The sequence below is a fragment of the Pseudophryne corroboree genome, chromosome 1 (genome assembly GCF_028390025.1).
Source record: "Pseudophryne corroboree isolate aPseCor3 chromosome 1, aPseCor3.hap2, whole genome shotgun sequence".
Lineage (NCBI taxonomy): Eukaryota > Metazoa > Chordata > Amphibia > Anura > Myobatrachidae > Pseudophryne > Pseudophryne corroboree.
In genome coordinates this window covers 1,081,407,076-1,081,420,978 of record NC_086444.1, presented here as the reverse complement: position 1 = coordinate 1,081,420,978, position 13,903 = coordinate 1,081,407,076, and the positions used below count along the sequence as shown (strand labels likewise).

Below are 13,903 nucleotides of genomic sequence, written 5' to 3'. Positions count from 1 at the left end.
GGCCCTGTCGATTTTCTTTCAAAAAGAATTGGCTTCAGTCCCTGAAGTCCAGACCTTTGTTAAGGGAGTGCTGCATATACAGCCTCCTGTGGTGCCTCCAGTGGCACCGTGGGATCTCAATGTGGTTTTGGACTTTCTAAAATCTCATTGGTTTGAACCACTAAATAAGGTGGATTTGAAATATCTCACTTGGAAAGTGACCATGCTTCTAGCCCTGGCTTCTGCCAGGAGAGTATCAGAATTGGCAGCTTTATCTTACAAAAGCCCATATCTGATTTTCCATTCGGACAGGGCAGAACTGCGGACTCGTCCGCATTTTCTCCCTAAGGTGGTGTCAGCATTTCATCTGAACCAGCCTATTGTAGTGCCTGCGGCTACAAGTGACTTGGAGGACTCCAAGTTACTGGACGTTGTCAGAGCATTAAAAATATATATTGCAAGGACAGCTGGAGTCAGAAAATCTGACTCGTTGTTTATATTGTATGCACCCAACAAGATGGGTGCTCCTGCGTCTAAGCAGACGATTGCTCGTTGGATCTGTAGCACAATCCAACTTGCACATTCTGTGGCAGGCCTGCCACAGCCTAAATCTGTAAAGGCCCACTCCACAAGGAAGGTGGGCTCATCTTGGGCGGCTGCCCGAGGGGTCTCGGCATTACAACTTTGCCGAGCAGCTACGTGGTCAGGGGAGAACACGTTTGTAAAATTTTACAAATTTGATACTCTGGCTAAGGAGGACCTGGAGTTCTCTCATTCGGTGCTGCAGAGTCATCCGCACTCTCCCGCCCGTTTGGGAGCTTTGGTATAATCCCCATGGTCCTTTCAGGAACCCCAGCATCCACTAGGACGATAGAGAAAATAAGATTTTACTTACCGATAAATCTATTTCTCGGAGTCCGTAGTGGATGCTGGGCGCCCATCCCAAGTGCGGATTATCTGCATAAATTGTACATAGTAATTGTTAACTAATTCGGGTTATTGTTGAAGGAAGCCATCTTTCAGAGGCTCCGCTGTTATCATACTGTTACCTGGGTTTAGATCACAGGTTGTACGGTGTGATTGGTGTGGCTGGTATGAGTCTTACCCGGGATTCAAAATCCTCCCTTATTGTGTACGCTCGTCCGGGCACAGTACCTAACTGGAGTCTGGAGGAGGGTCATAGGGGGAGGAGCCAGTGCACACCACCTGATCTGAAAAAGCTTTACTTTTTGTGCCCTGTCTCCTGCGGAGCCGCTATTCCCCATGGTCCTTTCAGGAACCCCAGCATCCACTACGGACTCCGAGAAATAGATTTATCGGTAAGTAAAATCTTATTTTTTATATATGCGTGATGCACAGCGGGATATTTGCCGACTGGCATCAAGTCTAAGCGCGTTGTCCATTTCTACCAGTAGAGGGTTATGGACACGTCAGTGGTCAGGTGATGCGTATTCCAAACGGCATTTGGAAGTATTGCTTTATTAAGGGAGGAGTTATTTGGGATCGGTCTTTCAGACCTGGTGGCCACGGCAACAGCTGGGAATTCCACGTTTGTACCCCAGGTCGCCTCTCAACATGAGAAGACGCCGTATTATCAGGCGCAGTCTTTTCGTGGACAAGCGGGCAAAAGGTTCCTCATTTCTGCCCCGTGACAGAGGGAGAGGAAAAAGGCTGCAGAAATCAGCCAGTTCCCAGGAACAGAAACCCTCTCCCGCCTCTGCCAAGCCCTCAGTATACGCTGGGGCTTTACAAGCAGAATCAGGCACGGTGGGGGGCCCGTCTCAATGAATTTCAGCGCGCAGTGGGCTCACTCGCAAGTAGACCCCTGGATCCTTCAGGTGATATCTCAGGGGTACAAATTAGAATTCGAGACGTCTCCCCCTCGCCGTTTCCTAAAGTCGGCTTTACCGATGTCTCCTTCTGACAGGGAGACAGTTTTGGAAGCCATTCACAAGCTGTATTCCCAGCAGGTGATAATCAAGATACCCCTCCTGCAACAGGGAACGGGGTATTATTCCACACTGTTGTGGTACCGAAGCCGGACGGCTCGGTGAGACCAATTCTAAATCTAAAATCTTTGAACACTTACGTACAGAGGTTCAAATTCAAGATTGAGTCACTCAGAGCAGTGATTGCGAACCTGGAAGAAGGGGACTACATGATGTCTCGGGACATCAAGGATGCTTACCTTCATGTCAAAATTTACCCTTCTCACCAAGGGTACCTCAGGTTTATGGTACAGAACTGTCACTATCAGTTCAGACGCTGCCGTATGGATGGTACACGGCACCCCCCGGGTCTTTACCAAGGTAATGGCCGAAATGATGATATTCCTTCGAAGGAAGTGAATTTTAGTTATCCCTTCCTTGGACAATTCCCTGATAAGGGTAAGATCCAGGGAACAGTTGGAGGTCGGTGTAGCACTATCTCAGGTAGTGTTGCGGCAGCACGATTGGATTCTCAATATTCCAAAATCGCACCTGGTTCCGACGACGTGTCTTCTGTTCCTAGGGATGATCCTGGACACAGTCCAGAAAAAGGTGTTTCTCCCGGAGGAGAAAGCCAGGGAGTTATCCGAGCTAGTCAGGAACCTCCTAAAACCGAGCCAAGTCTCAGTGCATCAATGCACAAGGGTTCTGGGTAAAATGGTGGCTTCCTACGAAGCAATCCCATTCGGCAGATTCCACGCAAGAACTTTCCAGTGGGACCTGCTGGACAAATGGTCCGGATCGCATCTTCAGATGCATCAGCGGATAACCCTGTCACCAAGGACAAGGGTGTCCCTCCTGTGGTGGTTGCAGAGTGCTCATCTTCTAGAGGGCCGCAGATTAGGCATTCAGGACTGGGTCCTGGTGACCACGGATGCCAGCCTGCGAGGCTGGGGAGCAGTCACACAGGGAAGGAATATCCAGGGCTTATGGTCAAGCCTGGAGACATCACTTCACATAAATATCCTGAAGCTAAGGGACATTTACAATGCTCTAAGCTTAGCAAGACCTCTGCTTCAAGGTCAGCCGGTGTTGATCCAGTTGGACAACATCACGGCAGTCACCCACGTAAACAGACAGGGTGGCACAAGAAGCCGGAGGGCAATGGCAGAAGCTGCAAGGATTCTTCGCTGGGCGGAAAATCATGTGATAGCACTGTCAGCAGTATTCATTCCGGGAGTGGACAACTGGGAAGCAGACTTCCTCAGCACGACCTCCACCCGGGAGAGTGGGGACTTCACCCAGAAGTCTTCCACATGATTAAAAACTCGACAGGTATTGCGCCAGGTCCAGGGACCCTCAGGCAATAAGCTGTAGACGCTCTGGTAACACCGTGGGTGTACCAGTCAGGGTATGTGTTCCCTCCTCTGCCTCTCATACCCAAGGTACTGAGATTGATAAGATGGAGAGGAGTAAGCACTATATTCGTGGTTCCGGATTGGCCAAGAAGGACTTGGTAACCGGAACTTCAAGAGATGCTCACGGAGGATCCGTGGCCTCTACCTCTAAGAAGGGACCTGCTCCAGCAAGGACCCTGTCTGTTCCAAGACTTACCGCGGCTGCGTTTGACGGCATGGCGGTTGAACGCCGGATCCTGAAGGAAAAAAGGCATTCCGGATGAAGTCATCCCTATCCTGATCAAAGCCAGGAAGGATGTAACCGCAAAAACATTATCACCGCAATTGGCGAAAATATGTTGCGTGGTGCGAGGCCAGTAAGGCCCGACGGAGGAAATTCAACTGGGTCGATTCCTACATTTCCTGCAAACAGGAGTGTCTATGGGCCTGAAATTGGGGTCCATTAAGGTTCAAATTTCGGCCCTGTCAATTTTCTTCCAAAAAGAACTAGCTTCAGTCCCTGAAGTTCAGACGTTTGTAAAAGGGGTACTGCATATACAGCCTCCTTTTGTGTCTCCAGTGGCACTTGGGATCTCAATGTAGTTTTGGGTTCCAAAAGTCACATTGGTTTGAACCACTTAAATCTGTGGAGTTAAAATATCTCACATGGAAAGTGGTCATGCTGTTGGCCCTGGCCTGGGCCAGGCGCGTGTCAGAATTGGCGGCTTTATCCTGAAAAAGCCCTTATCTGATTTTCCATTCGGACAGGGCGGAATTGAGGACTCGTCCTCAGTTTCTCCCCAAGGTGGTTTCAGCGTCTCACCTGAACCAACCTATTGGTGGTGTCTGCGGCTACTAGGGACTTGGAGGCCTCCAAGTTGCTAGACGTTGTCAGTGCCCTGAAAATATATGTTTCCAGGACGGCTGGAGTCAGGAAATCTGACTCGCTGTTTATCCTGTGTGCACCCAACAAGCTGGGTGCTCCTGCTTCTAAGCAGACTATTGCTCGTTGGATTTGTAGTACAATTCAGCTTGCACATTCTGTGGCAGGCCTGCCATAGCCAAAAATCTGTAAATGCCCACTCCACAAGGAAGGTGGGCTCATCTTGGGCGGCTGCCCGAGGGGTCTCGGCTTTACAACTTTGCCGAGCAGCTACTTGGTCAGGAGCAAATACGTTTGTAAAATTCTACAAAATTGATATCCTGGCTGAGGAGGACCTGGAGTTCTCTCATTTGGTGCTGCAGAGTCATCCGCACTCTCCCGCCCGTTTGGGAGCTTTGGTATAATCCCCATGGTCCTTACGGAGTCCCCAGCATCCACTTAGGACGTTAGAGAAAATAAGAATTTACTTACCGATAATTCTATTTCTCATAGTCCGTAGTGGATGCTGGGCGCCCATCCCAAGTGCGGATTGTCTGCAATACTTGTACATAGTTATTGTTACAAAAATCGGGTTATTATTGTTGTGAGCCATCTTTCAGAGGCTCCTCTGTTATCATGCTGTTAACTGGGTTCAGATCACAGGTTATACGGTGTGATTGGTGTGGCTGGTATGAGTCTTACCCGGGATTCAAAATCCTTCCTTATTGTGTACGCTCGTCCGGGCACAGTATCCTAACTGAGGCTTGGAGGAGGGTCATAGGGGGAGGAGCCAGTGCACACCAGATAGTCCTAAAGCTTTCTTTAGATGTGCCCAGTCTCCTGCGGAGCCGCTATTCCCCATGGTCCTTACGGAGTCCCCAGCATCCACTACGGACTATGAGAAATAGAATTATCGGTAAGTAAATTCTTATTATCGTTGGCTCAGCATCTGAATGAAAGAAGAAATGTTAAACATTAACAGGGAAACTGTTAGTCAAGATCTTAACATGACAAAAGTTTGCTCTAAGATGGTTCCAAGGCTTCTCACAACTGAGCAGAAAGAAAATTGAAAGTGGATTTGTACAGACGTTTTGGAATAAATTCAAGCGGATTCACTTTTTTTGGATAAAGTGATGAAACATGGATCTTTTTTGGATAAAGTGCTGAAACATGGATCTTTCAGTATGATCCTGAGACAAAACGCCAGTCAATGCACTGGAAAACACAATCATCACCAAGAGTGAAGAAAGCACATCAAAGCAAAACCAAATTCAAAGACATGTTAATTATTATTATTTTTTTTATATCAAGGATGTTATTTTGCAGACTGGGTACCAGAAGGCACAACAGCTACTCAACATTACTACAAAAATGTTCTAAAAACTTTGCGGGAAATAATCAGAAGAAAGAGGCCAGAGTTGTGGAAAAATGGTTTCATCCTCGATCAGGACAGCGCATCAGCCCACACAGTTCTCTCTGTAAAGCAGTTTTTGGCAGAGAAAATAATTGCAGTGCTAGATCACCCTCCATACTCACCAGGCCTAGCACGGGCCTAGCACAGTGTGACTTATTTCTTTTCCCTAAAGTCCAATCTGTACTCAAAGGAACCCATTTTGCATTAATTACTAAGGCAAGAAGAAAAAATGACATAGCTGTTGAGACAGTTGACAGATAATGAGCTACAGCATGGCTTTGATCAGTAGAAAATAAGATTGCGGGGCGTGGCCTAGCTTCCATGCTGAGTGGATGTGTTTTTCTATAAGCTCCTGAAGACACATTAATATTTTATTCTTCTGCCTGCCTGCTCCCCTCCTGAAGACCCCTGTGTACCTCCTGTGGCCCCTCTTACCTGGTGACAATCGCTGTGGAGGTCCCGCGGAGTCGGGGAGCGCTTTTCAGCCCTCCTGCGGATTGCGGCCTGGCCCCCAGCGTGAAGCCGGGACCTGGAGTTGGAGGGTGATCCGGGCCGGACATCCGGGGCTGCAGTTTCGGCTCTCCTGTGCCGCCAGAGGCCCCTGGGTGAGCTCTGTGGACCTCCGTGCGACTACCCCATCTCCTCCTCTGCTGCTGGACGGCCGTGGTGTGCAGGTGATTAGCAGGGAGACGCGACCCGCCGAGGACCGGGGAGCGCTGTGCGCCGAGACGCCTGCCGGGCGGGCTCTTACCCCCTCCCTCCGGCGGTTGCTCCCGGCGACCTCCCTGCTGTACAGCGGCGCGTGTGAGCGGGGCCGCTGAGCTCCCGCGATCACTCCCACCGCCGCCTGGCCGCCTCCTGCTGCCCCCTGCTTGCAGTCCCCGGAGCTCCCGGCGTGAGGTCGGCGCTGCGCGGCCCTGGTCCCTTGACAGTCACAGGGGCTCCACTGCACGGGCTGAGCTGGCCAGAGTGGTTGCCCCGGCTGCTGAGGGGATAAGTTCTGGTCACAGAGGGAGGGGGAGGCACGTCAAGAGGGCTCCGGAGACCTGGGGATAATAATAACCCCTTCATAAACCACTGAATAACCTGGTCTGTGGCTTAACTGCCTACTGGGAGGGCTGCATTCCCCCGGAGCTCCTGCCTGCACATTTCTCATGAGCCCTGTTGTCTGCCCCACTCCGGCCGTCCGTCCCCCTGCTTACATACCTGGATCCCACACCCTGCTCCCCTGCGTTACTGGGGGGGGGGGGTGCCGCGGAATCGGGGGGTGCCGTTACGCGGAGTCTGTACTACCCCGGGGCTATGTGATGACCAGTTGGAAGACATAACCAACCTTCCTCTGTATGTTGTCATGCTGCTTACCCCAATGCCTGCTGCTACCTCCCTGATGTGTAATCTACTATAATGTGACCGGGCCGCGCGAAGGGGATAATGTGGTGCAACACTTGCTGGGATATGTCCTGATATCTCCTTTCATGAGGCACTGTTCTGGATTCTGTTCTCCCCACTCAGACAAATGACAAGAAGGCGCCGTTCTGGCAACTCATCAAAAGCTAAATCCGCGACTTCACAAGCTGCAGCCTTCCGTACTTTATTTGGCACTCCCGTACCTGACCCCTTAGCCTCTACGCTCCTCCCTGAATCCCTATCGTCAAATACTATGGAGGATTCCGGGGCCTCAACCTTTTCTCCCAAAAAACGCCAATCTGGATCTGCCAGCAAAGATTCCGCCGATATGGCGGCAGTCCTTCTTCAGCTACGCTCCCTTCCGACTCGTCAAGACATTCAGCAGGATTTATCTAACATGGAGAAGCGGATTCATGATTCTCTTCAGGCAAGTCTCTCTACCATCCAATCCGATCTCACGCAAGTAGCGAATAGAGTGGTTGACCTAGAAGATCACAGAGATGATACGGACTCTAAGCTCGCTGACTTACACGACCTTGTATCCCGATACTCACGTACCACCACTGAAATGAGACGCAGATTGGATGATATAGATAACAGGGGTAGACGGAACAACCTGAGGGTCAAAGGTCTACCGGAAGATGTTCCTCCCCAGGGCCTAGCTGCGGCGTTGTCTACAATATTCAACGGCCTTCTTGGTGCAGACCCCAGCTCTCAAATAATGTTTGACAGAGCCCATCGGGCTCTCCGACCGAAAGGAGCACCCACAGAAAGACCTAGAGACGTCATCTGCCGTCTGCACTATTTTCAGGTGAAAGAGACTATCCTACAGAAGTCCAGACAGGCCCCGAATATAGACTTTAACGGTCACCACATTCAGATCTTTCAGGACCTTTCATGGACAACGCTACAGCAAAGGCGTCTTCTCCACCCCCTTACAGAAGCTCTTCGGAAGAAGGATATCAGGTTCCGATGGGGGTTCCCTTTAAGTGTCCAAGTGACCCGTGACGGGACACGCTATGTCCTAGAGGACTATGAAGACGTCCCATCGTTCTGCTCTGCACTGGGACTGCCGTTCATATCACTACCTAATTGGACGGACCCCTTGCAGCTTCCCACTACATCACTACCCCGCAGGGAGCCTTGGAGAAAGGTGGGCAACTCCAGACGACGTAATCGAGCTGGCAAGACTGATGATGCCTCAGAAGCCTCGTGAATGTATGCATCACTTTGCTTTGCGATATCCCTTTTTTTATTTTTCTCTCGCATTCCCTTACTGAAAGCTCACATTGATTCCCTTACTGTTTGTTTAATGTACAGACTTAACCTGTTTTGGGAATGCTTACTGTTACTGTTATTTTAATGGTTGAGGTCGCACTCGAACTTTGTTTCGGGTGACCTGTGTATGTTACATAGACCGAGTGACGGGGAGGGAGGTGGCGATTATTTCCCTTTTTTTTTCGCTTGCCTCCTTCCTGGCCATGACGTATCCCTCTAAATTACCCATTGAACCATTTATCATAAGATTGATGCACCCGTTATCACCCTTTTAACCCCCCTCTCTGCTGTACATTTTTTTTAGACCATGGGATGTCTAGTTCTTACCCATGGCTTTCAATGCAGAGATTGCTATAATATATTACTTAATATGTTATTCTCTCTTTTTTTTATTTTATTTTATATTTTTCCCTTTCTCTACGTTGAGTTATTCGTGTCCCCCTTTCTTTCCTCTTGTGTTTCCCCATCCACCCCTTCCCTCACATACTACCGCCAACTTCAGGTTATTCTTGGTGCTACATCATATTGGAGCTGTTGCTATGATATATCGTTCAGTGAGTCAGTTTCTACGTTCCTCACATTATGGCTAGCTTAAAAATTGTCTCTTACAATGTGAAAGGATTAAATATTCCCGAAAAGAGGTCAGGCCTACTACATACCTTGCATACTGACGGAGCGGAGGTTGTTTACTTACAAGAAACACATTTCAAGAGGGGGGCCTCTCCGGGTCTCCGCTCTCGCCACTTTCTAAATGGTTACTTTAACGATTACTCCGGAGCGAAGGCTAGAGGGGTCGCGATTCTCTTTGCCAAGCATCTGAGACTGACGGATGTTTCCGAAATGCAAATTGGTGATGGGAGAGGGATTCTGGTTAGAGCTACCATAGCCCATCAGACATTCACTTTTGTTAATCTATACCTTCCCAACCAGGGCCAAACCCGGTTTCTCAGGGACTCTCTGGAGCTGGTTGAACAAAACCTGGTGGGTACCTTGGTGGTGGGAGGGGATCTTAACTGGGTCCTTGAACCCCATTTGGATACCTCTTCTGGGTCTCCGAGGACTACTCTTAGAGAATCCAGACGGTTTAGAGCTGTCTTACATGACTTTCAACTGGTTGACGCTTGGCGTCTTCTACACCCTTCAGATAGGGATTTCACCTTTTACTCGTCCCCACACAACTCCTATTCCCGAATAGACTACCTCTGCGTGAGCCATGCACATCTAGACCTACTGACTGATGCTACCATCGGCCAAATAGCACTATCTGACCATGCCCCAGTCACACTCACACTTTCTCTCCGTCATCCACCTACTAAACACTGGCGCTGGCGGTTCAATGAACAACTCCTTCGGGACTCTGTATCCCGAGCCCAGATTGAGAAGGCAATCGAGGATTACATTTCCTTAAACGCAACTGGCGATGTCTCACCGGTGATAGTGTGGGAGGCGCATAAATGTGTGATAAGGGGTAAATGCATACAACTGGGCACACACCTTAAAAAACAAAAGGCTGAGTGTAGAAACGCCCTGCTAGAGAAAATTAAAAAATTAGAATTGGCACATAAATCCACATTAGCGTCCGACACTTTTGCTGAACTCCAAACGGCGAGACAAGCTCTTAACACTTTGCTCAGTGATGGTACCCGCAGGGCATTTCGTAAATGTCGCCATAAATACCATAGATGGGGAAACAGACCCGGTAAACTTCTGGCACGTGCTCTTAGAGCCCAGAGATCCTTGACGTATATATCTAAACTCACAGACACTGACGGACGGTCCCATGCTTCTGATACGGAAATAGCTGGGATTTTTCATACTTACTACTCGGCTCTATATAACCTGACCTCTACACGTACACCGTCTGCACGCATAGCTCATAAACGCGACATACAGGCATTCCTGGACGAAATTACTTTTCCGACTATCCCAATAGGCGTTGCGCAGGCCCTAGATGATCCTTTCACTGAGGAGGAACTGATGGCCGCCCTGAAGTCTTCCCCCAATGGTAGAAGCCCAGGACCGGATGGTTTCCCGATCACATATTTTAAGGCCTTTCAGGATAGGCTCCGCCCCCTTCTCCTACAGGCCTGCAATGCCATATCATCAGCGGCCCCTCTATCGGGTCAGTCCCTGAATGCCCATATTACTGTCATTCCGAAAGAATCCAAAGATCCGACACTCCCTTCCAGCTATAGGCCGATATCGCTACTGAATGTAGATATTAAATTATTTGCAAAACTTATGGCTAATCGCCTTAAACCATTATTACCAGATATAGTACACCCTGACCAGGTAGGTTTTGTTATGGGCAGAGAGGCAAGGGATAATACTATCAGAGTCATTGATCTGATAGCGCACGCACAGGCAAATGATGTTCCTCTTATGCTCCTCTCCACAGACGCAGAAAAGGCCTTTGATCGGGTGGACTGGGACTTTATGGAAGCGGTGCTCAGGCGCCTGGGGCTGGGGGAGGTTTTCTTGCAGAGGATTCTCTCATTGTATAGGGCTCCATCTGCTCGGGTTAGGGTGAACGGCGTCCTTTCCGAACCAATACCGATATCCAATGGCACGCGCCAAGGCTGCCCACTCTCACCTTTAATCTTTGTCCTATGTATGGAGGCCCTGGCCCGTGCGATCAGATGTAACCCTAACATTGTGGGCTTGCAGGTGGGCAAGATTGACCACCGCTTAGCCCTCTTCGCGGACGACCTATTGGCGGTCATAACGAACCCCTTGATTTCTCTACCCAGCCTTATGACAGAATTTACGCGATTCGGAAACCTATCAAATTTTAAAATTAACTATTCTAAGTCCACGGCAATGAATATTACGCTCCCACCTGCTACGGCTTCCCTTTTGGCGCAAGCATTTAAATTTACATGGCAGAAATCCCATATTACATACCTAGGGATTCAAATCCCCTCGAAACTCGATACCACAGTTGCTATTAACCACACCCCTCTCCTCCGCAAACTACGTCAGGAGATGGCGTACTGGTTCACGCAGAGGTTCTCATGGCTAGGCCGCATAAATATAGTGAAGATGAACATTCTTCCTAGGCTGTTATATCTCTTTCAAACCATCCCTCTGAAACTCTCTCCTAAGTTTTTAGCTGAAGCACACAAGGCGATAAGCCATTTCATCTGGGGGGGGCGGAAACCTAGGTTCAAGCATAGCCATTTATCTAGACTGAAGTCTCAGGGCGGACAACAATTACCTATGATTTCTACATATTATCATGCCACACTACTGCATAGGATTGTCGATTGGTCCCGCCCCATTCCATATAGGAAACAGTGGGTTGACTTGGAGGCTTCTTCCACTAACCTTAATTTACAGGCAGTGCCCTGGTCTCTTAAATTTAGCCGCTCATTCCATCCTACCGTGGGGCCCACTTTAGCTTTATGGCGGACATTTCGTTATAAAAAGGGTATCTCGTCTAGACGGACTTCCCTAATCCCTATTTTCGATAACCCGCTGTTCCCCCCGGGAGAATCCAATACGATTGCTTCGAGATGGGAGAGAGCGGGTGTGACACGGGTGGTCCACCTACTTGCACATGGCGGACTCAAAACGTTCTCCGAGATACAGGCAATGGGCGATATACCTGCTAAGGACCACTGGTTCTACCTCCAGGTGCGCCATTTCATTACCTCGCAGAAAGGAGCAATAGACCTTTATAAGGTTCTTGCTCCCTTTGAATCCATGTGCAATCAGGAGTCGGCCCCATCACATGTAGTGTCGGGTATTTACAAAATCTTACTGCAGGGCTGCTTCCCTGCTGTCCCTTCTTTCTGTGATGCCTGGGATAAAGACTTACAACATCGGGGAATTAAGATCCATTGGGATACACATTGCAAGGTTATGGCACAATGCTCCACTAGCCTGGAAGTTGTGGAAACACAATACAAATTATTGACGAGATGGTACAGGTGCCCCTCTCTTCTTCATAAATTTTACCCTTCAATCTCTCCTCGGTGCTGGCGATGTGGTAGGGATACTGGTACGTTGATCCATATTTGGTGGGATTGCCCGTCTATTGCCACCTTCTGGAACACAATTATTAAACTATCAACGGAGATTCTAGGGGGCCCAGTGTCAACGGGCCCGGACTTCTGGCTTCTCTCACACTCAAATATCCCCCTGTCTCACTACAAGAAGTCCCTCCTTAAACACTTAAATAACGCGGCAAGAGCGGTGCTCCCAGTACATTGGCGGTCTGTTAACCCGCCGACAATATGGGAATGGTTCCAGCGCATTGATTTCTATATGCATATGGAGGATGTTTACTCTGCCGCCTTGGATAAATACTCCGATTATTTAACCACTTGGCTTCGCTGGATAGAATTCAAGACCACTAAGACATATGCTGATCACGCACCCCTGAATACACACTGACGATGGAGCTTGCTAATACCTCTTCCGTGGTTTCAGACTGATTTATGTATGTGACCTAATACACTTCCCCCCCCATCCCCCTTTCTCCCCTTCTTTCCCTTGTCCACCCCCTTTTAATTGGTAATTGTTTCCGACTGTTTAATACCTCAAATACCATATGGCTACCATGTTAATGATTGATAGTGCTACGAAGCGCTTTCTTTTCCAGAAATCAGGTCCTCTGTTGTGCGATGTATAACGTAGGATGACATATTTATGTCTGTTAACCTCTTTTTTCTTCTTTTTCTCTGTTGTCATCCCTGTAACTACAATCACCAAGCTATGAGACTAATGTCTATGTTTCATTTTTGGACATATGTATTGTACTATATGGAAACTGTTTCAATTTACAAAATGAAAAATAAAGAATTTAAAAAAAAAAAGAAAATAAGATTGCAACAGTGTGTGGATGCAGAAAGGGAGAACATAGAAGAGGAATGGAGTTAAAATGTACTAAATATAATTAAATGTAAATTATAGCATCAGTCTCATTATTTAATAACCACACATCGTATCTACTGCTATGGAAGAGTCATGTATAAAGTGTGGGACTTTAATGAGGTCTAATATCTGCTATATATGAAAATATAAACTATAATAAGACACTAAGGAACTTCTCAGTTGAGAGATGTCATGTATTTCTTCAATAAGACTGCTTATTGCACAACACCAGGGATACTTCTAATGTCTCACATCCACAGAGTTTGTAGTCTTCTGGGAATCCTTTTACAAGGGCATGTTGTTCTGTAACTGTATTCAGTTATTTGTGATCATGGGGAAATGTATCTGAAGTGGACAAGTGGAGAAGTTTGACCACAGCAACCGATCAGCTATACCTATTAATTTATAGAATGTACGATAAATACTAGCTAGCTGTAGGGGTGGCCATTGACGGGTCTACCTTTGATGGTCTCCATTGATGATGTCAGTAGAGGTTTACATCGATGGCATGAAACCATTGATGGGAAACCAGCGATGCTTTATACCATAGATGGCTATTAGTGCAGCAGCTACAAGTGTATGGAGGTTGCATTGGGTGGGAGACAGGCCAATCAAGGAAGGACGAGAAGCTACATGGGTCATGTCATGGGCAGAGCTAAGCTCCATGTCCTCCGCATCGGATTGTGGGGAAAATAAAATATTACTGCACACTCTGCCATCAATGCTGGAGAAACATCAGATCTCCAGCTCTCCACCATTG

General features: G+C 48.2%; 1 protein-coding gene across 2 annotated transcripts in view; it reads left to right on the top strand.

Moving 5' to 3' along the window:
• Positions 1-13,903, top strand: part of NSUN7 (NOP2/Sun RNA methyltransferase family member 7) — a 421,001-nt gene that overhangs the window by 99,387 nt on the left and 307,711 nt on the right. The window lies entirely within an intron of this gene.